The sequence below is a fragment of the Pongo abelii genome, chromosome 16 (assembly GCF_028885655.2).
Source record: "Pongo abelii isolate AG06213 chromosome 16, NHGRI_mPonAbe1-v2.0_pri, whole genome shotgun sequence".
NCBI classification, from domain to species: Eukaryota; Metazoa; Chordata; class Mammalia; order Primates; family Hominidae; genus Pongo; species Pongo abelii.
The window spans coordinates 83,410,402-83,436,699 of NC_072001.2; the positions used below are offsets into that span (position 1 = coordinate 83,410,402).

Consider the following 26,298-nt stretch of genomic DNA (forward strand, 5'->3'; position numbering starts at 1 on the left):
TGAAATTCAGCCACTGAAACTGCCTATCCCCTGGACCGTGCTGTGATGAACACTGCCGATTATTGCATCTCTGACTCTCCTCTGTCTCTGCTTCCATGAGGACCAATCTTCCCCTCTTTATGATTGACACTGGCTTGTTTCAGATAGGTCAGTGCATTCTAAGGGCAAATGAACAATGGCAGTCTTAGGAGCTGCTCCATCATTTTAGTTACAGAGCTCATGGACATGGATCCATGGTCCGCAGACAGGTTCTGGGAGATATGGGAACTTTCTAAACTAGATGGAAAGCTTTACATATAGTTTTTGCAATTTTCTAAGGAGAGAATCTACAGGCTTCATGAAGACCCTCAAAGAGGCCCACAAACTAAAAACAACAATTGCAATCTTCAAACATCTCTACTATGATCCTTTTGAGTTGGGTTTGCAGTTTAATTCTCAGTAGATTATTTTATCCTCACGCTCAGAAGAAAGTCACATTTGCCCCAGAGTGCTGACAGCACAAGTATACATTAACAAATAAATTTGAGGCCAGGTGCCGTGGCTCACGCCTGTAATCCCAACACTTTGGGAGGCCAAGGCGGGCAGATCACAACAAGGTCAGGAGTTCAAGACCAGCCTGACCAACACGGTGAAATCTTGTCTCTATTAAAAATACAAAAATTAGCCGGTGTGGTGGCGCATGCCTGTAATCCCAGCTATTCAGGAGGCTGAGGTAGGAGAATCGCTTGAACCCGGGAGGCGGAGGTTGCAGTGAGCTGAGATCGTACCATTGCACTCCAGCCTGGGTGACACAGCAAGACTCCATCTCAGAAAAAAAACAAAAACAAAAACAAAAAAAACAAATAATTTCAATGAAATAGGCAGATTTCTATAAAAATACATATTATCAAAATTGATAAAACATGGAGTGAAAACCCTGACTGGACCAGTAAGTTAGGCAGAGACTGAGAAAGTTTTCAAGCATAATATTGGAAAGCAATCTCACACATGGAAATATGTAGTATGGAGACTGTAAGCATCATGGGGAAGACTGGAAATCATAAACATACTCATTTCTGGAACTGTCTATGGGCCCATGGGGCAAAGCAATGGGTATGCCTGCATCCAATCATCTTAAAGTATAGGGAGAACTTGGGACCTGGAGAACAGGGGAGAAGGATTTAGTCCAAGTGAGTCTTTGAGTCCATCTTGCCTCACTTGCTGCTGGTGGAGGGAGAGTATTTGAATACTAACCCTTTCAGGAGCAGATCTTTTCAGCCCCTTCCTGTCTTGCCCAGAGGAACTACTGCTAAACAAGAGAACACACATGAGTAAGACTGCCGGGGACACCAGGGGATGAAGCAACAGAACTAACAACGAAACAAACAGCACAGACTCCCATGCTGACTTAGTTGGCATTCTGGTTTTCTCTCTCTGAGTGTAAGTATCCTTTGGCCTGAGTAAGTTTCCTGGAATTATCATAAAAGGGAGGATAAAAGAGTGTAAGGGAAGGTAAAATGGGAGTTTAGAATCATTTAACGTAAGCTCATTTGATACTACTGATGAATTGGGCTATATCAGGTAGATATAGATGAAAAATCTAAACTAAAACATTAGCAGATGTAATTAAACAACATAATGAAAGAAAAACTCACTATAGTTGTGCTAAGCATATCAATAATACAAGAAAAATTCAATAAGTAAGCCTATTAATATACTACTTTAGAACTATAGATCAAATATAAAAATGATCATCTTTGGCCAGGCATGGTGGCTCACACCTGTAATCCCAGCACTTTGGGATACTGAGGCGGGTGGATCACAGGGTCAGGAGTTCGAGACCAGTCTGGCCAACATAGTGAAACCGTGTTTCTACTAAAAACACAAAAATTAGCCGGGCATGGTGGCACATGCCTGTAGTCCCAGCTACTCAGGTGGCTGAAGCAGGAGAATCGCTTGAACCCAGGAAGCGGAGGTTGCGGTGAGCCGAGATCGTGCCACTGCACTCCAGCCTGGGTGACAGAACGAGACTCCGTCTCAAATAAAAAAAAAAAAAAAAAAAAAAGATCATCTTTATGGAAGAGAAAAATCAGTCAATACAATTCAATAGCCATTTCTAACAAAAATTAATTATAAAAATAGATGGTACCTCTTTAGCATCACTTTTTAAAAAATTGCAATAAAATATACAGAGCCTAAAATTTACCATCTTAACCATTTTTAAGTGTACAGTCGGTGGCATTAAGGACACTCACTTTCTAGTGCAGCCATCACCACCATCTATCTCCACAATTCTTTTAATCTTGCAAAACTGAAACTCTGTACACATTAAACAATGACTCTCCATTTCTCCCTCCACTCAGCCCTTGGCAACCATCATTCTACTTTCTGTCTCTATGAATTTGATAACTCTAGGTACCGCATCTAAATAGTCATACAGTATATGTCTTTTTGAGAGTGGTTGATTTCACTTAGCATAACGTCCTCCAGGTTCATCAGTGTTGTCGTATGTGTCAGAATTTCCTTCCTTTTTAAGGTGGAATAATATTCCATCTCATATATATATATCACATTTTGTGTATCCATTCATCTGTCAATGGACACAGGATGCTTCCACCTTTTGGCATTGTGAATAATGCTGCTTGAATATCCATGTATAAATATCTCTTTGAGACCCTGCTTTCAGTTCTTTTGGTTATATGCCCAGAAGTGTAATTGCTGAATCATACAGTAATTCTAATTTTTTGTGGCTGTACTATTTTACACTCCCACCATCAGTGCACAAGAGTTCCAATTTCTCCACATCTTTGCCAATACTTATTGTTCTGTTTATATAGTAGTCATCCTTGGAACACATTATTATTATTATCATTATTATTATTATTATTATTATTATTATTATTATTATTATTATTTTGAGACGGAGTCTTGCTCTGTCTTCCAGGCTAAGTGCACTGGCGCGATCTCGGCTCACTGCAACCTCCGCCTCCCGGGTTCAAGCAATTCTCCTGCTTCAGCCTCCCAAGTAGCTGGGACTATAGGCGCATGCCGCCACACCCAGCTAATTGTTTTTGTGTTTTAGTAGAGACGGGGTTTCACCATGTTGCCCAGGCTGGTCGCGAACTCCTGAGCTCAGGCATTCCGCCTGCCTTGGCCTCCCAAAGTGCTGGGATTACAGGCGTGAGCCACCGCGCCTGGCCAGAACACATTTGTTTTTTTCTTTTTGAGATGGAGTCTCGCTCTGTTGCCGAGGCTGGAGTGCAGTGCTTGCGATTTCGCTCACTGCAACCTCCGCCTCCCAGGTTCAAGCGATTCTCCTGTCTCAGCCTCCTGAGTAGCTGGGACTATAGGCGCACGCCACCATGACCAGTTAATTTTTGTATTTTTAGTGGAGAGGAGGTTTCACCATGTTGGCCAGGATGGTCTAGATCTCTTGACCTCGTGATCCACCCACCTCGGCCTCCCAAGGTGCTGGGATTATAGGTGTAAGCCACCACACCCAGCCCAGAACACAATTTTTTAAAAAGATATTTATTCCAAATAAATCAGCATTTGTCAGAAACTAGTCTATAATGGAATGTCATATCAATATTATCATATCAACAACATGATATATCAATCAATATTGTCATATCAATAATATTTAATTTTGCTTTAAAACTCTGGCTACATCAGTAAGACATGAAACATAAATAAAAAATATAAATATTTTAAAGAAAAAGAGAAAATACTATTTTAGTTATAATAACAAAAAACAAAGCAGGCTGGGTGCCTGTAATCCTAGCACTTTGAGAGGCCAAGGCAGGCGGATGGCCTGAGGTCAGGAGTTTGAGAACAGTCTGGCCAACATGGTGAAACCCCGTCTCTACTAAAAATACAAAAAAAAAATAGCGGGGCATGGTGGGGTGCGCCTGTAATCCCAGCTACTCGGGAGGTTGAGGCAGGGGAATTGCTTGAACCAGAGAGGTGGAAGTTGCAGTGAGCTGAGATCATGCCACTGCACTACAGCCTGGGCAACAGAGCAAGACTCTGTCTCAAAAAACAAACAAACAAACATACAAACACACAAAAACAAAGCAATCAACTGAAAAATTATTTAAAATATTTTTTAAGGACGGGGTGTGGTGATATACATCTGTCATTTCAGCACTTTGGGAGTTTGAAGCAAGAGGATTTGCTTGAGCCCAGGAGTTTGAGACCAGCCTGGGCAAAACAGTGGTAGCCCGTCTCTACAAAAAATTTTACAATTAGCTAGGCATCGTGTTGTGCACCTGTAGTCCCAGCTACCTGGGAGGCTGAGGTGGGAGGGTTGCTTGAGCCCAGGAGATTGAGGCTGCAGTGAGCTATGATTGTGCCACTGCACTCTAGCCTGGGAGACAAAGCAAGAGTGTCTCAAAAAAAAAAAAAAAATATATATATATATATATATGTATATATATATACACACACACTATATATATATATATATATTTTTTTCTAACCAGTTTAGTGGTTAGGTATACAATAGATATACAGAATTAAATAGCGTTGTAATATATTATCAATGACTAGCTTGAAAATATAAGAAAATTTCATCCACAGTTTCAACAAATCATAAGTGAATTATTAACAAAAAAATAATGCTCATAAGCATTTCTCTTTAATATTTCACTGTTAAGGAAACAAAAATATGAGAAGTGTTTTTTTAAAAGCTGAATAAATGAGGAAAAAAGACAGCAGATTTCTTTTTTTCTTTTTTTGTTTTTTTTGAGACAGAGTCTGGCTCTGTCGCCCAGGCTGGAGTGCAGTGGCGCGATCTAGGCTCACTGCAACCTCCGCCTCCCAGGTTCACGCCATTCTCCTGCCTCAGCCTCCCGAGTAGCTGGAACTACAGGCACCTGCCACCATGCCTGGCTAGTTTTTTTTGTATTTTTAGTAGAGACGGGGTTTCACTGTGTTAGCCAGGTTGGTCTCGATCTCCTGACCTCGTGATCCGCCTGCCTTGGCCTCCCAAAGTGCTGGGATTACAGGCGTGAGCCACCGTGCCTGGCCCAACAGCAAATTTCTTAATGGGCCATCCAGATACTGTGAAGATGAAAATATTTCTCCCTGCTCCCCCAAATTGTTTTTGGCAAATGCAATTCCAATTAAAATCTTGGCAGGATATTTCTTAAACAACTGATGAAATTATTCTAGAGTTAACCTAGAGGCATAAACAGATCAGATTTTCAAATAAAATTCAGAAGAAGAGCAATGGATAGTAAAAAGACAAGCTCTAGTAGACACTAAAGCATATTATATAGCAATGAGATTAAAATGTCATGGATCTTGAATAAAAACATGCTGTTGAAGCAAAAATAGCAAGAATAGTGGAAAAACTCAGATCTAGAATCTATTATGTATAAAAAGTTGACATATGCTAAAGAAGGCCTCACACAAAACCTTGGGGAAAAGGAGAGTTGATATATTTGTTAGAACAATTGATTAGAGATGGCCGGGTGCAGTGGCCTGTAATCCCAGCACTTTGGGAGGCCGAGATGGGTGGATCATGAGGTAAAGAGATCAAGACCAGCCTGGCCAACATGGCGAAACCCCATCTCTACTAAAAATATAAAAATTAGCTGGGCGTGGTAGCACGTGCCTATAGTCCCAGCTACTCGGGAGACTGAGGCACGAGAATTGCTTGAACACAGGAGGCCGAGGTTGTGGTGAGCCGAAACTGCACCACTGCACTCAAGCCTGGGTCACAGAGAGAGGCTCTGTCTCAAAATAAAACAAAACAAAAGAACAATTGGTTAGAGACTTGGAAATGGAGCAATTTACATGCTTATCATATACCAATTTTTTTTTTAATCAAACTTCAGGAAAACAAGTTTCTAGTCTAACTAGGGAAGCGGCAAACAAATTTCATTCTTTCTTTTCCTTTTCTTTTCTTTGTTTGTTTCTTTCTTTCTTTTTTTTTTTTTTGAGACAGAGTCTTGCTTTACCCAGGCTGGAGTATAGAGGCACAATCATAGCTCGCTGTAACCTAAACTCCTGAGGTCAAGTGATCTTCCTAACTCAGCTTCCTGAGTAAGGCATGTGCTGCCACGACCGGCTAATTTTTTTTTTAACTTTTAGTAGAGAGGATATCTTCCTATGTTGCCCAGGCTGGACTGACAAATTTCAATTTAACAAGGGAAGTACTATTGCAGAAGGAAGAATAAAGTGTGCGAAACACAGAAGAGGGGCATCCTAATTATGGCTAGAGGAATCAAGACAGCCTTGACCAATGAGCAGGCATTTATACTGGGTTTTGAGGGATGAGTGGTAGTTTGATAGGGATAAGAGAGAATACCCGTACAAGGGTGAGGTCATAAAAAGGCCCAGCATCCTGAATGTAATGAATAGAAGGAGGTGGGAAGAAGCATGTCCATGAGTTGAGGGAGCTGCTTGCCTGAATGCCTACTACAAGTGTAGTACTCTTTCAACAATTTTAAGACACTGTGTCAACATGATGGTAGTTTAGACCTGCAGTCCTCAAAGTGTGATCCATGAACCCCCGGAGGCCCTTGAGATCCTTTTAGAGGGTCTGCAAGGTCAAAATTATTTTCATTGTAATGTTAGGTCATTATTTCTCTTTGTCATGAGTGTGCAGTGGAGTTTTCTAGAGGCTACATGATGTGTGATATTGTAACAGATAAAATGTAGAGGCCCGGTGCGATGGCTTATGCCTGTCATCTCAGCACTTTGGGAGGCTGAGGTGGGCGGATCACGAGGTCTGGAGATTGACACCATCCTGGCTAAAACCCTGTCTCTACTAAAAATACAAAAAATTAGCCGGGCGTGGCGGTGCATGCATGTAGTCCCAGCTACTCGGGAGGCTGAGGCAGGAGAATCGCTTGAACCCTGGAGGCGGAGGTTGCAGTGAGCCGAGATCGCGCCACTGCACTCCAGCCTGGGCAACAGAGCAAGACTTCGTGTAAAAAAAAAATGTAGAGGAAAATAGGAGACTCAATCAAGCTGTCTTGTGCTGAGCCAAACATTAAGGAGGGCCTGTGAAACCAAAAGTTTGAGAACTTTGATTTAGACTCTGCTGAAAAGCTATTAGAGGAAACACTATTAACAGAAGTCAAGTCCATGAGAAGTTTTTCTAAAAGTAGCTCCTTCCCCATTAACCAGAGCTTCAAATTCTGTTCTGGTCCTATCCTTCCCTAGGGTTATGTTAGAAGTGGGTGTGCCCTTGGAGATAGTTTTGAAAAGATAAATTGGTAAAGTGGATTAAAACCATCAATTCTTTGCAAGCTCCCTGTTTCAAAAGATAGAATTTATCTCCCCACCCCTTGAATCTAGGTCAGTCTTATATCACTCTTTCATACAATATAGCAGAAGTGTCATCATACGACTTCCAAGGAAGACCAGGCTCATGCTCCTGTATTCCTGAAAGTGCTGTGCTCTGAAAGACTATGAGGAAAGAGAGGCCCCAGCTAAAAAGCCATCACAGCTCATCTGTCACCTATAGCTTCTCCATGAGAGAGTCCAGGCAACACTAGCAGCAGGATTGCCCAGTCCACCCACAGAATCAAGAGAGATAATAAATTGTTGTTTTAAGCCACTAGGTTTGGGGTGTTTCTTACGGAGCAACAGATACTTGATAGAGTTGGGGACTAACTGCCTGGCCTCAAATGCAGAAGTATGTATTTTATCTCCTGGACCAGGGTTTCTCAAAATGACATGATTGACATTTGAGGCTGATAATTCTTTTTTTGTTTGTTTTGAGACGGAGTCTCGCTCTCTCGCCCAGGCTGGAGTGCGGTGGCGCGATCTCGGCTCACTGCAAGCTCCACCTCCCGGGTTCACGCCATTCTCCTGCCTCAGCCTCCCGAGTAGCCGGGACTACAGGCGCCCGCCACCACGCCCGGCTAATTTTTTTTTTTTTTCTTCTTTTTGTATTTTTAGTAGAGATGGGTTTCACCGTGTTAGCCTGGATGGTCTCAATCTCCTGACCTCACGATCCGCCCGCCCGCCTCGGCCTCCCAAAGTGCTGGGATTACAGGCATGAGCCACCGCGCCTGGCCGAGGCTGGTAATTCTTTGTTGAGGGGGGCTGCCCTGTGCATTACAGGATGCTTAGCAGCATTCCTGCTGCTACTAGATGACAGTGACAGCTCCATCCAGTTGTGACAACCAAAAATGTCTCCAGACATTGCCAAATGTCCTCTGGGGGACAAAATCGCACCCCCTCCTTTAGAACCATTGTCCTAGGCCAAACCATTCTGAGAATAAGAATCACCTGGGGGGTTATTAAAACTAGATTTCCAGACTCCTCCCCTAGAGATTCTTATTGTGTCCAGATTATGACCTGCAATGTGAATTTTTTAAATGCTCAAGGTATTCTTATCAGAGGAATGTGAGAACTGCTACAGCAGAGACAAGGAACCAAAAGAGGTCTGACCTGCTCATTTTGTGTTTCAGGAAGATCCTTCTGGAAGCAGTTGGAAGATAAATCGGGTAGGATGTGAGGGGATGTAGAAAAGAGAATAGAATTGGAGGCTATTACTTAAATTCAGGTGAGAAATAACAAGGGAGTTGTATAGGGCAGTGGTGGGGGGGGGGGTGCATTCCAAAGATATTTCTAAGGCAGAATCAGTGAAATTCATGACGAATTGGATATTGCGGAGAGGAGGGCTTAAGAAAAAAAAAAAATGAGGCCAGGCGCAGCGGCTCATGCCTGTAATTCCAGCACTTTGGGAGGCCGAGACGAGTGGATCATGAGGTCAAGAGATTGAGACCAGCCTGGCCAACATGGTGAAGCCCTGTCTCTACTAAAAATACAAAAATTAGCTGAGTGTGGTGGCAGGCGCCTGTAGTCCCAGCTACTTGGGAGGCTGAGGCAGGAGAATCACTTGAACCTGGGAGGCGGAGGTTGCAGTGAGCCAAGATTGCACCACTGCACTCCAGCTTGGCGACAGAGCGAGACCCCATCACAAAAAAAAAAAAAAGAAAAGAAAAAAAGAGCAAAAATTAAATAACTTTTATACTTCAAATGATATCACCAAGCAAGTGAAAAGACAATATGCAAAATGGGAGAAAATATTTGCAAATTACATATCTGAAAAGGGACTTGTATCTAGAACATGTAAGAACTCATGACCAACAATAAAAAGACAAACAACCCAATTAAAAAATGGGCAAAGATCTGAATAGACATTTCTTCAAAGAAGATACTCAAATGGCCAATAAACACATGAAAAGATGCTCAATATCATTAGCCATTAGGGAAATGCAAAGCAAAACCACAGTGATACACCACTTCATACTCACTAGGGTAGTTATAATCAAGAAGATTGATTATGACAAATGTTGGCAAAGATATGGAGAAATTGAAACTCTCACTCATTGCTGGTGGTTATGTAAAATGGTGTAGTCTCTATGGAAAACAGTCTGGCAGTTTCTCAAATGGTTAAACAGAGTTACCATATGACGCAGTGTCTACCTACTCCTAGGTAGATACCCAAGACAAATAAAAACAGGCTGGGCGTGGCACACCTGTAATCTCAGCACTTTGAGAGGCCAAGCTGGGAGGACTGCTTAAGCCCAGGAGTTTGAGACCAGCCTGGGCAACATAGTGAAACCCCATCTCTCCAAAATTAAAAAAAATTAGCTGGGCATGGTGGTGCATACTTGTAGTCCCAGCTACTTGGGAGGCTGAGGTGGGAGGACTGTTTGAGTCCAGTAGCTGAGGTGTCAGTGAGCTATGTTCATGCTACCACACCCTCACCAGGGTGACAGAGTGAGACCTCATCTGTTAAAAAAAAAAAAGTCCCTGTAAGAACTTGGATAAAATTGTGAATAGGAGCACTATTCCATAATGGGCAAAAAGTGGACAACAACCCAAATGTCTATAAATTAATGAATAAATGTGTTATATTAAATATCAATACAGTGAAATATTCACTGTATTGAATAAAAGGAAATGAAGTGCTGATACATACTACAACACGATGAACTTTGAAAACCTTATGTTAAGTGAAAGTAGCCAGTCTCAAAAGACCACATATTATATGACTACATATTTATGAAATGTCCAAAACAGGCAAAACTAGCCAGGCATGGTAGTTTGCACCCATAGACCCAGCTACTCAGGAGGCTGAGGCCAAAGGATCACTTGCAAAACTTAAGGGACACACAGTAGCTTAATGGTTGCCTAGGGGTGGAGGTGGGGCATGGATTGGGGGAAAGGGGAATGTGACTGCTAACAGGTACAAGGTTGTTTTTTGTTTTTGTTTTTTTTTTTTTTTGAGATGGAGTCTTGCTCTGTCACCCAGGCTGGAGTGCAGTGGCGTGATCTCAGCTCATTGCCACTTCTGCCTGCCGGGTTCAAGTGATTCTCCTGCCTCAGCCTCCCAAGCAGCCAGGACTACAGGTGTGCACCACCAAGGCTGGCTAATTTTTGTATTTTTAGTAGAGACAGGGTTTCACTGTGTTGACCAGGCTGTTCTCTAACACCTGACCTCAAGTGATCCACCTGCCTCGGCCTCCCAAAACACTGGTATTACAGGCATGAGCCACTGCACCCTGCCAAGGTTTCTTTATAGGGTGACAAAATGTTCCGAAACTGATTTGTGGTGATAACTGCACCACTGTGAATATACTAAAAACCACTGAATTGTATAATTTCTTTCATTTTTCTTTTTGTTTTTTCTTTAATAGGAGACAGAGTCTTGCTATGTTGCCTAGGCTGGAGTACAATGGCCATGATCCCATTACTAATCAACACAGGAGTTTTGACCTGCTCTGTTTTGGACTTGGGCAGAGTCCTCTTTCTTAGGCAACTTGATGGTGCCCCCCACCCTCTGTGGACACCTGTGGGTACAGTGCACTAGTGCCCAGAACTCCTGGACTTGAGCAATTCTCCCACCTCACCCTCCTGGGTAGCTGGGACCACTGGCATGTGTCACCACACCCAGCAAATTGTATTCTTTGAAAATGGGTGAGTTGTAATGATATGTGTGTTAAATCTCAATAAAGCTTGAGTTTCTAGCTTTAATAACTGGAAACATGGTGTCGCCATTAGCCAAAATTGGGACTACAGGAGGAAGAATATGTTTGGGGGAAAATAAGCCTTGGATATATTGAATGGCTGTGATAAGCACACAGTGAATGTCCTGCTCTGGAACACAGGAAAGAAGATGGGGCTGGAAATAATAATGCAAATACACAATCATTTATTGAGCATCTGTTACATACCAGGTGCTGTGAATATGTTGCTTACCTACACTGGCCGGTAGGTTGCATATGTATACTGTTTATTGTTTCTGCTTCCTCTCTTCCCCTGTGTAAGTCAATGAGAGGAGGGCCTTCATCTTTCTTACTTAATGCTGTCTCCAGCACCTACAGCACAGGCTGGCAGAGAGTCGGCATATAGCATTTACTGGGTGAATAGAAACGCAGTATCTTTTAACCCTCATAACAATCCTTTGTGGTAGGTTTTTGTTCCCATTTCACACAATTTTCTTAAGACCGCAAAGCTAGTAAGTGACAGTGGTCTGTCTGCATTCCAAGTCACAATGCAATACTATAATCTCTCAATCTCCCAGAACGAATCTGGAACAAAGGAAAGCAGTAAAGGTCATGTAAACCCAATTTCTGCAAATTCATAACAACTGTATATGAAAATCCAATTGGGTTAGGTGCTGGAGTTAATACAACGATAAACTGGACAAGAATCTGAAGAAAAATACATTTAGGACAAAATCCATAAGACTTGGCGCATAACCTTGCTAGTTCAAGAAGCTCTTTCACACATATTATCTTATTTAACCCCCACAAATAGCCTAATAAGTAGGTTTTATTACCATTCCAATCAGGCTTTTGTCCTCCACTTAAACTGTACTCCCCAAGGTGACTTCTGTGTTGCTAAATGCTCAACAGGTACTCACTTCAGGCACAACATTTAAGGGAGCACCAAAAAACTAAGTGATCAAGATGAATAACATTTTTATTTTTTAAAATTAAAATTAATGCAAAAAAATCCATTAATAACAAAATACCAACATTCAAAATAAAGAGGATCCTCAGGACTGGGCTCGCCTACCTGGATGCCCCAACGGAACCCCTCATTCACGGTAGGATTGAATGACCTCGAACTAAAGTGTCACGTACTTCCTGCTCGTGATGCTCCTGAGCCCGAACAAAGGCTGAAAAACTTCAGGGGGAGCCATTCTGCCTATCACCCCTAGTTTCAGCGCAGCGGCACAGCGTGCACCACGCAGGTGGGAACTGACCCCGTGCTTTTGGAAAAGGCTGGAACTGGGGGTGCTTGTGCTTGTGCATGTATGTATTGCACACGTGTGCATGCACGCTTCTCGTCTTGCTTCTATTTCCAAGTCCCAGTTCAGGGCAGGGCAGAGAACTGCTTTCCAGTATGCGCCCTGAGCTCGGACTTTGCGCTTGCAGACTGAGGCGCCGGCCTGCATGGGAAGACAGAAGCTCAGAATTCCTTCCTGCACAAGTGGCAGATGGAGTGCAACTCTTTTTGGTGCCTCAGTCCGAGACAGGGACACGCCATTCCCTGCGAGGTAGCAAAGGTACCTGAACCTACATAACCAAGCCCTTAAAGTCTCCGCGGCACCTCTTAATCGCCTTCCCGTAGCTACTGGAGGTAGAGAAACTGCGGCGGGAAGCGCCCCCATAGAGGGCAGTGGAGCAAGGGACAGTGGAGGTGCAGAGGGCGGAGGACCATCTCCTTTCGCTCCGCCCCGCCTCTTCTCTGCCTCCGGCCAATTGCCGTGCGCTCCGAGCCTTGGCCCCGCCTCTCCCTGCCTCCTCCGGCCTGCGGCCCCGCCCGCGCCGGTAATAATTAGTGTGGGGGCGGGGCCCGCCGCGTCAGCCCCGGGAGCCGGCCAATCCAGTGGCTCTCCTCCGCGGTCGCGTCATAGGCCGAACAACCAAACAGAAAAGTTTAATAAACAGCGGACGGAGGGGCCGGCGGTGGCGGAGCCGGAGCAAGCAGGGGTTCGGCGGCCTTACCTGTACCCATTCACCGGCGGCTATCGGCGGCGGCGGGCAGCGCGTCAGGCGGAGAGAGCCGCCGCCAGGTGAGGAGCGCGGCCCGCGGGACCCGGCTTGCCCGGCGCTGCCCCTCCCCCGCCCGCTCCCTTCCCCCACCCGGCTGCAACGAGGCGAGGCCCGCCCCCGGCCCCTCCCGGCGCCCAGGAGCCGGAAGCGGAGGGCGGCTGGCCGGCGCAGCAGGTGGTGGGCCCGCGGGGGCCGCGGGCGAGAGGGCGAGGACTCCCGGCTCCGGGGGTGGAGGCCGGAGATCGGCGGGTTCACCTCAGACAGCACGCGGGCGCCGGCGGCCGGGGGCCGCTTCCTGTCAGGGTGGTCGCGCTGGGGTCGGGAGCCTTAGTTCTTCAGAGCCGCGGAGGCCGCGACGCGCGCCGCCCCCAGCGGGTTGCAAGCGGTTGGCTGGCGGGGGTCGGAAGGGCCCCGGGCACACTGGGGCGCGTCAGCTTCCCGCCTCCTCCGAGTCTCAGGACCTCTTCGGGATGTTTTTCCACCTGCGGTGTTTTCAGAAACCAGCCGGAGGCAGCCCGGTGTCTCCAACTCCTGACTGGCACCGGGAAGGGAATTGGTCTCTTTTTTTCCTGTTTGGGTTTAGCTTGCTTAGGATTCTAAATTTTTTGTCTGCTCTTTTGAAATAGTTATATTCAAGTTTTAGCTACCTAAAAAAGTATGAAAGAATATTGTGTTTGAAATCTTTTTAACTTGATTTTTAAGTCATGTGCTAACCCACACAGTTGGGACGCTATGATTTACCTTCACATCTCGGAAGTTGTAACCAGTTGTGAGGAAGTTAGGACCTTGGGGTTACCTAAAGATAATTTATATTAAGTTGTTGGGCCATAAAAACTGGGCAGAATTGGCCACGCGCGGTGACTCAACGCCTGTAATCCCAGCACTTTGGGAGGCCGACGCGGACTAATCACGAGGTCAGGAGATCGAGACCATCCTGGCCAACATGGTGAAACCCCGTCTCTACTAAAAATACAAAAATTAGCTGGGTGTGGTGGCGGGCGCCTGTAGTCCCGGCTACTGGGAGGCTGAGGCAGGAGCATCGCTTGAACCCGCGAGGGGGAGGTTGCAGTGAGCCAAGATCGCGCTACTGCACTCCAGCCTGGCGACAGAGGGAGACTCCGTCTCAAAAAAAAGCCAGGCAGAATTAATGATTTTGAAGCTCCGAGAAACAGGATTAAATTCCTCTTTCAAACCGAAATCGGAATTTGATTTTTTAAAAGTGTAAAATACCATAAACTTTTAAGGTTAGTTGTTCAGTAACCATGTCACCAATTTTAAGGCACTTTCTGAGTTGTGTATAGTTTCTCCAGAGCCCTAGGGGAAATGTTTTGCAAAATATGCACGTTTAGCTTTCCAAAACAGGTTGTCTTTTTTATTTTTACTTTTTTACGTTTTACAATGTATTTAAAGGGAGACATCACAAATGTACAGGAGAAAATACAGGGGTCGATGGATTTATTACCTTGTAGTGATAACTTTTTGGGTGTTGCGTATGTCAGAACTTACACGTTTTACACTTCAAATATGTGCAGTTTATTGTCAACTATATGTCAGTAAAGTTTTTAAGAAGTAACCAAAATATATTTAATACTACAAAAAAAAACACAGTAAAGTATAAACAGATAAAACATCATAAATCCTTGACGACTCCCCCCAAACCCAAAACTGGAACATTACTAAAACTTGCATTTGTCTATGAGTTTCTTATCTGTGCAGTGGATTTTGTGTATGTCACTTCCTTGACTTTTTGAAAAATAGTTTTATCATACATGTTTGTGTGCCGAAACTGTGTAGCATTTAATTTGTTTTTCTTTTGAGCTTTATAAAAATAGTATTGTGGCTGTAGTTTATTTCATTGCTTTATGATATGTTAATCTGCCATAACTTATGGGCACTTCGACCGTGTATTTATTGTTTTTTATTTTGTTTTGCTATAAGCAGTCTTGCTCTGTGAACATTTCTTGTTTCCGGCTCTTGGTACACAAGTACAAGAATTTCTCTAGAGTAAATACTTAATGTGGATTGCATTCGACGGTATTAGGTAATCAGGACTAGAATAGATTGAATTACTTAGAAATAAAATGAATGAAAAACATTAGGATTCTCTATTATGTTTAAATAGAAGATTCATAGCCGTAGTGATTGAACTAGTTCAACCTAGTCGAACATTTGCATGAAAACCCAAAATTCTTGTTAACCTATATATAATGACTCTCTTACTTTGAAGTCACATTGTAAAAAGTGTGGCACTGTTTGGTATCTCCTTTTCAATGTAAAAATAGTATAGTAGAAAAAACGCTGGATTGTATGTAAAATAAATTATCCTTTCTGCTGTTCCTCTCCTCCCCTCTAATCTCTAGCAAATTACTTGAAAATTTCTCTTGTGCCTTAGCATACTCATGTAAAAGAAACTTGTCCTAAGCTTATCCTTCCAGTTTTGCACAGACTTTAGTTAAGGAAAACACCTGTCAAATGTCACACCCTTTAAGGGAAAGCATTAGGACCAAGGTGTTATTCTGTGGAATTAAATTTTGTATCCTTTGGAACATTTTTGGAAAAGTTGTGTGGTGTTTCAGGATTTGTTAACTCCATATTTAAATATGTTTTAGATTAAAGAATGCCCACAAGGTGTGCTTCCCGAGGATCTGTTTCATTATGCTAACAGGAACACAGCGACAAATTAGGGAATAGTATCTCCTTACTATCCTGAAGATAGGTGTGTTTTTATGTGTTTCATGTTTCATTCATGTATGTAAGTGTGAATTTACATGTAGTTTTGAATAACCTTTTTGTTTGAAGGCATGGGAGTAGAGATGGTTTCATTTTTTCTATATGTAGCTTGCGGACAAATATCAGGATGCTTTGTTTTGGTAGGGCTGTATTCTGCTTTTAAAAACCTTATTTTTTATTTGGTTATAAGGACAATGTGTATATGGGGTTTTCCCCCTCAAACTTGGAGAAAGAATAGAAAGTTACTAAGAAAAGCCACCTATAACACCATCATAGATAACTATTGTTAACGTTTTGTCAGGTATACCCCTGGTCTTTGTGTGTGTATTCTTAATATCCTAAACTATTAAGAGTTCATTCTAAACACTCTCAGCCTGGCTCTTTATTAAGAACTTACCGAAATGTAATCTGCCTCACCATCTTGTTTTATATAAGATGATAATAGAAGTCATCTGTTACCATTGCTTCAACTTTTCTACTCTTCTGCTTCATTTAAATGTGTAAATTTGTAAATTAGAGTATCTTACTCTCTGACTCAAAACCCCCCAGTAGCTTTTCAATATACCAAATAAAATTGAAACCTCTTACTGTGGCTTATATACCTCAGACCGGCAAAGTCCACTAGAAATACAACGTTAGTCACAAATGGGAGCTGCATTAAGTAATTTAAAATTTTCTGGTGGCCACGTTATGAAAAAAAGAGAAACAGGTGAAAATACATTTTATTTAACCCAAAAACTATTAATTCAACATGTAATCAGTATAAGAAATTGTTGATGGGATAGTTGTCTTTTTTTAGACTGTCTTTATAATTTGGTGTATATTTTCCACTTAAAGTACATCTCAATTCAGACTAGCTACATTTCTTTTTTTATATTTTTTTTGAGACAGTCTCGCTCTGTCTCCCAGGCTGGAGTGCAACGGTGCGATCTCAGCTCACCGCAACCTCTGCCTCCCAGGTTCAAGCGTTTCTTGTTCCTCAGCCTCCCGAGTAGCTGGGACTACAGGCGTGCACCACCACGCCCAGCGAATTTTTTTGTTTTGTTTTTTTTGAGACGGAATCTTACTCTGTTATACAGGCTAGAGTGCAGTGGCACAATCTCGGCTCACAGCAACCTGGGTTCAAGCGATTCTCCTGCCTCAGCCTCTCCCCAGTAGCTGGGACTACAGGTGCGTGCCACTACACCCAGCTAATTTTTGTATTTTTAGTAGAGAGGGGGGTTTCACCATGTTGGCCAGACTGGTCTCAAACTCCTGACCTCAGGTGATCCACCTGCCTAGGCCTCCCAAAATGCTAGGATTACAGGCGTGAGCCACCGCACCCGGCCTAAATTTTTATGTTTTTAGTAGAGACCGCGTTTCGCCATGTTGGCCAGGCTGGTCTTGAACTCCTGGCCTCAAGTGACCTGCCTGCCTTGGCCTCCCAAAGTGCTGGGATTACAGGCGTGAGCCACCATGTCCGACCCAGACTAGCCACATTTCAAGTGCTCAGTAACCACATGTGACTAGTGGTTACCCACGTGGACAGTTCCATCTTATAAAAGTACTATAACCTAGTTATCTGTTTGGTGTAACTTAAGTTAATTATTTTTTTCTATTATTATAAGTAGTGTGATAAATATCCTAAGAGCTACTTCTATGTATTTGTCATTGTTTCTTTAGGATCTAGTCTGTCTTACAATCACTGAATCAAAGCATATGAACATTTCTTAAAGTCTTTTCATAAATATTGCCAAATTTTGTCCTTAAAAGTTTGACTAACATCAAACTTTAATATGAAATTTGACTAAAAATATGACAGAATACACATTTCTTGTATATCTTTACCAACATTATCTGTCTATCCATCTACCCTCCATCTTTCCTTCCCTTTCTATAGGAATCATTATAGATTTCTTTAATTAATTATGATAGTAAATAAACCTGGATATTGGACATCTTCTAGTTTATCTTTTCCCCATTTTGGCTGGTGTTTTATATTTGTGATACCCTTTTAAACCTTTTATATTTTTAGGGTTTAGGATAGCAATTCTGCTATATACTGCAAATATACATATACACACACACATATATACACATGTATACATACACACACACACACACACACGTATGTTTGGTTTTTTTTAAATGTTTTTTGAGACACGGTCTTGCTGTATCACCCAGGCTGGAGGGCAGTGGTGCAGTCATGGCTCACTGCGGCCTCTACTTCCTGTGCTGAAGTGATTATCCCACCTCAGCCTCCTGTGTAACTGGGACTACAGGCGTTCCCCACCATGCCTGGCAATTTTTTGTAGAGTTGAGGTTTTACCATGTTGCCCAGAATGGTTTCAAACTCCTGGGCTCAAGCAATTCACCTGCCTTGGCCTCCCTAAGTGCTGGGATTACAGGTATGAGCCACTGGGCCTGGCCTGCAAATATTTTTCCTAGCTCTTCATTTACCTAACAGTGTTTTCTTTTCTCTTGCTCCCTCTCTCTCTCTTTTTTTTTTTTTTTAAACAAAACAAAACAAAAACAGGGAAGGGTTTTTACCTTTTAAGAAAACTAGGTTAATACTTTCTTTTATGGCTTCTACTTTGCTTTTATATTTAAAGGCTTCTCCTACCCAATTAAGTTTTCTCCTAGTTCTTTTACGGTTTCATATTTCACATCTGTCTTTTTCTGTTCATCTGGGATTTATTTTGACATATGTGAAGTGAAATAACCTCCCTTATTTTTCCTTAAAAATTTTGGCCCCGCTAAAAAAAAAACAACTTGTTGCCTTGAAATAAAGCTGCCTTTATCATATGTTAAATGCACATATTCTTGGTTCTTTTTAGGTTTTATTGAAATATCAATGATTTGCTACCAGTGCACACTTGTATACATGGGGCATGGTATTTTCATTTTGTAAACAAATGTGTTTCTGTTATTGTTTAAGTCTCCCCCCCATCCCCCTTTTTTGGTTGTTGCTTTGTTAGTCCTCAGATTTTTTAGTTTATTCTTTTGGGGCTTCAAATTAGTTTTGGTTTTGATTTTTTTTTTTGGAGACGGAGTCTTACTCTGTTGCCCAGGCTGGAGTGTGATGGCACGATCTTGGCTCACTGCAACCTTTGTCTCCAGGTTCAAGTGATTCTCATGCCTCAGCCTTCTGAGTAGTTGGGATTACAGGGGTGTGCCACCACACCTGGCTAATTTTTGTGTTTTTAGTAGAGATAGGGTTTCACCATGTTGGCCAAGTGAGTCTCGAACCTCTGACCTCAGGTGATCTACCCACCTCGGCCTCCCAAAGTGCTGGTATTACAGGCGTAACCCACTGTGCCCGGCCAGTTTTGAATTTTTTAACTTAAAAAAATTGCAACTTTTACAATATTTTATGTTTTATAATGAAAAAATGTAATCTTATTCAATGTTCTTCTGAGCATAGCTTTACCTATATTACTTAAATTTTGATGAGTAATATTTTTATGTTTATATATTTAAAAACCTCTGCAGTTGCAGTTTTTATTTTTTCAACAAGTATTTAAGCACCTGCTCCATCTAGACATTGTGCCAAGTGCTGAGGACACAACTATGTACAAGACAAGGTCTCTTGCCTTCATCCAGTTACAGTCTGTCAATATAGACAAACCAACGAATAAAGAATTTTCAGATTTTGACAAGTGTCTAGGAAGTAAATAAATAATAGAAGGTGCTAATCGGATGATCTGAGACTGTCTCTCTGAGGATGTCACGTTTAAGTTGATTGGTGGTACCAAGGTGTGTATGGGAGTTTCTTTAGCTTTCCCAATCTATCAAAACATAAAAAAAAAAAAAACGGAATCTCACTCTGTTGCCCAGGCTGGAGTGCAGTCGTGCGGTATTGGCTCGCTGCAACCTCTGCCTCCTGGGTTCAAGCAATTCTCCTGCCTCAGCCTCTTGAGTAGCTGAGATTGCAGGCATGCGCCACCATGCCCAGCTAATTTTTGTATTTTTAATAGAGATGGGGTTTCACCACGTTGGCCAGGCTGGTCACAAATTCCTGACCTCAGGTGATCCACCTGCCTCAGCCTCCCAAAGTGCTGGGATTACAGGTGTGAGCCACCGCGCCCAGCTGAAATGACTAAGTTTTTTTGGCAAAATATTTTGTGAGAATTGCTTTGCAGGCCTGGCTGAGATCACTTGATGTCAGGAGTTCAAGACCAGCCTGGCCAACATGGCGAAACCTCATCTCTTGAAAATTACCAAAATTAGCTGGCCGTGGTGGCCGGTAGCTGAAATCCCAGCTACTTGGGAGGCTGAGGCAGGAGAATCACTTGAACGTTAGAGGCGGAGGTTGCAGTGAGCCAAGACTGCACCACTACACTCTAGCCTGGGCGAGAGTGAGACTCCGTCTCCAAAAAAAAAAAAAATTGCAAACAGTTTCAAGCCTCTTCCCCATCTTCCAGCTGGATCGCTGCTCCAAAGCTTGTCCTGTGTAGAAAATTTGGAACTGTGATTCTGAGTTCTAAAATCAAGAAGTTGAAGGTAGTTTCCCAAGTGAAGAGAACTGCTGGCACAAATGGTACATATGCAAAGTGCTTGACTTGACTTTGAATTTGACAGAAGATTGGAATGACTGGCGTTTACTGAGGGAGGACAGTGGGACAAGCTTTGTTTCAGGACTTGTTTGGGAGGCTTTTATTTTTTATTTCCAAATGGTAGGGCTGCTTCCACCCCTCCTGCCTTCCTATGGAGTTTTGATTTTGTAATCCAAATCAGTCTCCTACAAATGGCATATATTATTTTACTCCTGGTTACTTTTCTTCATTATTTCTACTGTGTTTTCAGTTTTCTCTACTCAAGACCTTTGCATATGCTTTTGTTTTGCTTAGTTGTGATTTCCTTGAGGAATCCTTCCTTGATGCCACAAAATAGGTTAGGTCTTTCTGTTGGCTTCATGTGCTCATTTTATATTGGGCTTTTCTTTCATAAACATTTGTAACAACTCCAGTTCATTAAGTTTGTGTGAATTGTTTTAGCGTCTGTTTCTTCTTCCAGATCCATACAGTCTGGTAGCTACCATCCACTTGTGGCTATTTAAATAAATTTAAATTTAATTTAATATTAAAAATTCAGTTCCTCATTTGTATTAGTCACATTCTAGGTGCTCACTCTGGCCTTATGTGGCTAGTGGCGATTGTGTTGGACAGCAGAGATACAGTCTTCGGCAATAATAGATATTTATCTTAATTTATAGTCCTGTGGCTAATGGCTACCATATTTTATTTAAATAGTCACATCTGACTATTGAGATATGGCAAGTCTGAATTGATGTACTAAGTATGAACTAGGAACTTCATTTCTAGTACAAAACAATGAGAATATCTCAATTTTTTAAAAAAATTGATTACATATTGAAGTAATGATACTTTACATGTATTGTGTTAAAATATACTATGACTGTTAATTTTATTTCTTAATTAAAAATTTTTTTTTTTTTGAGACGGAATCTTACTCCGTCGCCCAGGCTGGAGTGCAGTGGCACAATCTCAGCTCACTGCAACCTCTGCCTCCTGGGTTCGAGTGATTCTCCTGCCTCTGCTTCCCAAGTAGCTGGGACTACAGGCGAGCACCACTGCGCCTGGCCTATTTGTTTGTTTGTTTGTTTTTGAGACATGGTGTTGCCTTTGTTGCCCAGGATGGAGTGCAGTGATGTGATGTTGGCTCACTGTAGTCTCAACCTCCCTGGCTCAAGGGATCCTCCCACCTCAGCCTCCCAAGTAGCTGGGACTACAGGCGCGCCACCATGCCCGTATAATTTTTAAAATTTTTAAAAATTTTTTGTAGAGATGGGGTTTCACTGTGTTGCCCAGGCTGGTCTTGAACTTTTTTTTTTTTTTGAGATGGAGTCTCGCTCTGTTGCCCAGGCTGGAGTGCAGTGGCACGATCTCGGCTAACTGCAGCCTCCACCCCCCGGGTTCAGGTGATTCTCCTGCCTCAGCCTCCCAAGAGCTGGGATTACAGGCGAGTGCCACCACACCTGGCTAATTTTTGTATTTTAAGTAGAGACGGGGTTTCGCCATGTTGGCCAGGCTGGTCTCGAACGCCTGACCTCAGGTGATCCACCCACTGTGGCCTCCCAAAGTGCTGGGATTATAGGTGTGTGAGCTACCATGCCCAGCCGGTCTTGAACTTTAGAGCTCAAGTGATCTGTCTGCCTTGGTCTCTGAAAGTCTTGGGATTACAGGCGTGAGCCACCGTGCCCAGCCAATTTTTAACTTTCAATGTGACTACTAGGAAATAGGAAACCACATGTGGCTCTCATGTTTCTGTGAGACAGCACTGGTCTGACTCGACCATAAGTTTCTACAGTGGTAGGGACTATATCCATTTTATTTACTGTGGTATCTTCAGCACATAATAGACGTTCAAAAGATTTGGTGAATGAATAAACTAACTCTGTTAACTTTTGAATGTTATTGTGTAGTTTACAGAGAATGTTACCTATTCAACTTTTGCTTTTCAGAATTGTTTTCTTTGTGACTGATTAAAATGGTTGAGAAAAGCTCTTTTGGTAGCTATATAAAGAATGAGTCTTCATATTTTATGTAATATTTTATTTATTTTTTTCTGGGTTAGGCCTCCAAGGAGAGAGAGAATTTGAAGTAGTCTATTTTCTCTTAGTTTTTCTATGTCTAGCACTTTTTCTTAGATGATCTATGATACGTTATTTGGCACATGAAAATTTTTGACTCTTAAAATCTTAATAGTTGAGTATTATAAATGCCTTCTCTTTTACTTTTGTCTCACTATTGTGATCCCTGTTTCTTTTTATTTTGCAGTAATCAGTGACCTTGTTTATCCCTTGAGACCTAAAACAAAGCAATTTACTGTTTTTTTTGTAGAAAGATACCTTATTCTATCAGCTTGGTTTATGCTTGCTTATCTGTGTGTTTCCTTAATGTTTCCTTTGTGTTCAGTGTTTGACCGAAATAGGCCATTCATTCAAACTCCCCAACTCCTCATACACACCTTGTAATCTTTTCCCTAAGGAGTCAGGAGAGATACACCAGGAATTGCAAGCTCAAATATATCTTACTTTTGTAGGCAATGTGTATTGGCCAGGGAAATATTTTTTTATTATTTATTTATTTATTTATTTATTTAGAGACAGTCTTACTCTATAGCCTAGGCTGGAGTGCAATGTCTGCTGCCCGGGTTCAAACAATTCTCCTGCCTCAGTCTCCCAAGTAGCTGGGATTACAGGCGCCTGCCACTGCACAAGGCTAATTTTTGTAGTTCTAGTAGAGACGGGGTTTCACCATCTTGGCCAGGCTGGTCTTGAACTCCTGACCTTGTGATCCACCTGTCTCTGCCTCCCAAAGTGCTGGGATTTACAGGCGTGAGCCACCACACCCGGCCATTTTTTTTTATTTTTTATTCCCCATTGAGGTGTTTTTCAGAGTTTATCCTTAGTGATCCCAGTTATGTTTTGCTAATGTCAGGGTGGTCTTTTTATCAACTACTACAATAAACCACCAGTTGTGCCAGAGAAAATGCCCAGGATTAATTTCTTTTGTAGGAAGAGCAGTTTGAACTATATGGAATCCTTCAAAATTCTAAGAAAGTGTTTGCCCTGTTCTGTATATATTCTGCCAAAAGTTGTTCCTAATAGTCTAGATATTGATTCTTTATGTAAGTAGGGTCTTTTTAATCAAAAGTGAAGTGGGACCAAATTGTTCAGTGGATTGTTCTCTTCTAAATTGTTTTTAGCTGATAAGATTTGGGAAACTTTCTGGGCTCCCACAAATAATATACAATACATCCTTTGAATACTTGATGCTTAAAAAGTGTTGTTACTGCATGCAATCAGGGAGCTCCAGAGCTTAGAAGCAATATTGTTTTCATATTATTTCGGTTACACATTTTATGGTTGTGACATTGCTTTCTTTTTATTTGTTTTTGCTGTTGTTTTCTGCTGCTGCTGAGTTAGAAATGGAATAAGCTACTCTTAATTTTAACCTGTTTGCTACCTAAAATGATAATCATCTTGATGTTCTTTAAGATCCCAGAGATCTTAAAACAATCTGGAATCACTAAGTCCACAGTTCTCTTTTCTCTTGGTTATGTATAGATTGAGAGTGGTCTTGGTGTTACATTAGTGTATGATTCGTATTTGTTTCATAATTAACTTTGAAGTGAAAAATTGATGCGAGAGCAAAGGTTTATTTGGTTTCCATAAGTATCTACTAATTTTATGCTTGCCAGATTTTAAGATTAAACTGTTTGCCATCTCTCTTTTTTTTTTTCCCATAAAACCTTCGGCCATCTACAGTCACTTTGCCTCAAGTCTTATGCTGTAATTCAGGCTGTATATTCTTTTTGCTGATTGCCTCTGTACGTCCTCTGCTTCCAGTGTTCTTTTGCAAGAGTGTCCACACAGTGGGAAGAAAACCTGAACTTGACTCATGAAGTGCTGGGCATTCAAAACAGTGAATCCTTGCAAAGGATCTTGGGAGTAGACCTCTGTGAATTGGCTCTTTCAATTTGTCCACTTAAAGGGCATAATAGATTATGCAGCTGTTTGGGCTTCAGCAGGGTATTGCTCCATATTCATGTCTAGTTGCAATTATGTGAATTTTCAGTTTGTTACAAAGACTTCCCTTTGTATTCAAAACAATTTTGTTGGCTTTATGTTCTAATATTTGAGTTTTCTCTGAGGAAAAATAGTTGCAAGATTTTGAACTTTGAAAACTTTAAATTAAAATGTTTAAAGGTTTTGTCACTTTTTATTTTCTGATGCAAACCATACATTGAAAACATATTTTAAGAAGTCTCTCTAATAAGCTTTAATTTCGAGTTTATGAATCTCAGGATTTTTGGTAGAGGTAAAAATTATACTTACACCGTAAATTAGACATTAAATGCCATTTAATCAGTCAGATAATGATTAATGTCAGAGTAATGTTTGATGGGCCAAGCTGCTAAAACATAAGCAGTTCTAATTAAAATATATAAACTTATAACGTAAAAATAGCAAACTTAGTAATGTATAAAGTGACAGTAGGTCTTTTTTGCTTAAAAATCAGAGTTCCTGTGTAGTGTCTCTTTAGGATCTCTGTAGTAAAAATATTATTTAATGTAGCTTAGTGAGACGTTTAAGAGGAGTATACCTTTTACTTTAGGGTGCCCATGCCGCTTTGAAGTTATAGAGTGCAAAGTAGTTTCCACACATTAAAAAAAAAAAAGAAAGATGAAAAAGACTTAAATTTTTCTAAATTTTATACCTGAACATGTCATTAGAACATGTGCCTTGTGCTTTTAGATCTCTGTTTGCAAATGGTTAAGCATTAACCTTGGCAAAACACTCACATGTCAGATCTGTTAAATGTAATAATATTTCTGCCCAGTATTTTCTTCAGTTTTAAGTAGAAATATCAACCTTTGATGTCACTGAAATTTCTACTCTGTTGTGATACTGAGAACATAAGTGTCAGTGAGTTTGATAGCTTAGAAATGAATCTTTTGCATTCAGTATTTTAGTGCTGTATATTTTCACTTAAGTTATAGTTTTCTCTTTAAGTCTTAGAAAAAAACATTGGTTTGTTCCTCTTAGCAACATATTGTAATGGATTTTCTGTTGCCGTTTTACAATTTTCAGGTAAAATGTGAACTCTATTAAAAATAATCTGTCTTTAAAGCATAACTTCACCTTCATTGCTCCATAGAAATAAATGATTTAGATTAAAAGCATTGTATTTTAAACAATTGGTCACAGCTGCTTCTGTGAGATTTTCATTTATGTTACTTAGTTTATTTTTCACCTAGACAAGGGTAAGCAAACAAACAGTATATGATGGGAAAACTGAAACCTTATCTACTGTTTCTTTAAGAAACCAGCTTATCCAGGGGGTTTTAGTGTGTCTAACCTAACCTGCTAGCAAGGAAAAGTTCTTTAAAATAATGGATATTCGCCGTATCCAATCACAATTATCAGTTTCACTAACAGGGAGGAGATTTTACTCTTCAGCCACTAGAATTGGAGAAGGTGGAGCTTGCTATTCAGGTTTGGTTGCTTTGGAGTACAGCTTCAAGTGAAGTTAATCTGAGGTGAAGCAAACAGAAAATTGTGGAGGTTTTGTTGGTAGGATTTTTGTTCTAATCTTTTTATGATCCTTTATTTTATAATTTTGCTCCTTTATGATTCTGTGTGTGCTAGGTTTTGTCATTGTTTTTATTTTCTGATGCAAACTGAACACTAAAATTAAGCAGGGAAGCAGAACAAAAGGGCTCTTTGGACAGGAAATAGGTGTTCAGAGAATCAAACTTGACTTTCTCCTATCATTATTTTTAGTTCAGAATATGAGTGTCATTAAAACATCTTAGACTCAAAATCATCTCCAATAACAGGCTTTTTTTTTCGATTGGTTGTTTGAACAGTCAGTTGTCAGTTTTTATAAATGACATCTTGAGGAGGTTCATTTGATATGTCATTTTCCTGAAACTTAAAATGTTAAGTTGCTGAAAGATAAATGTGATAGGCTTAAATAAGTCTTTTTTAGTAAATTGAAATGCCAACTGTTTAATTTTTTTAACCCTAGCACAGCACCCCTTT

At 41.3% G+C, this 26,298-nt stretch overlaps 1 protein-coding gene across 17 annotated transcripts in view; it reads left to right on the plus strand.

Moving 5' to 3' along the window:
• The first annotated feature begins 12,805 nt into the window (after nucleotides 1-12,805).
• The window catches only part of ZFAND6 (zinc finger AN1-type containing 6), an 83,336-nt gene continuing 69,843 nt past the window's right edge, over nucleotides 12,806-26,298 (plus strand). The window contains exons 1-2 of one of the 17 annotated variants that reach the window (XM_063716068.1): nucleotides 13,406-14,260; nucleotides 15,626-15,732. The gene's annotated coding sequence lies outside the window, so the exon portion shown is untranslated. 17 annotated transcript variants of the gene reach the window in all.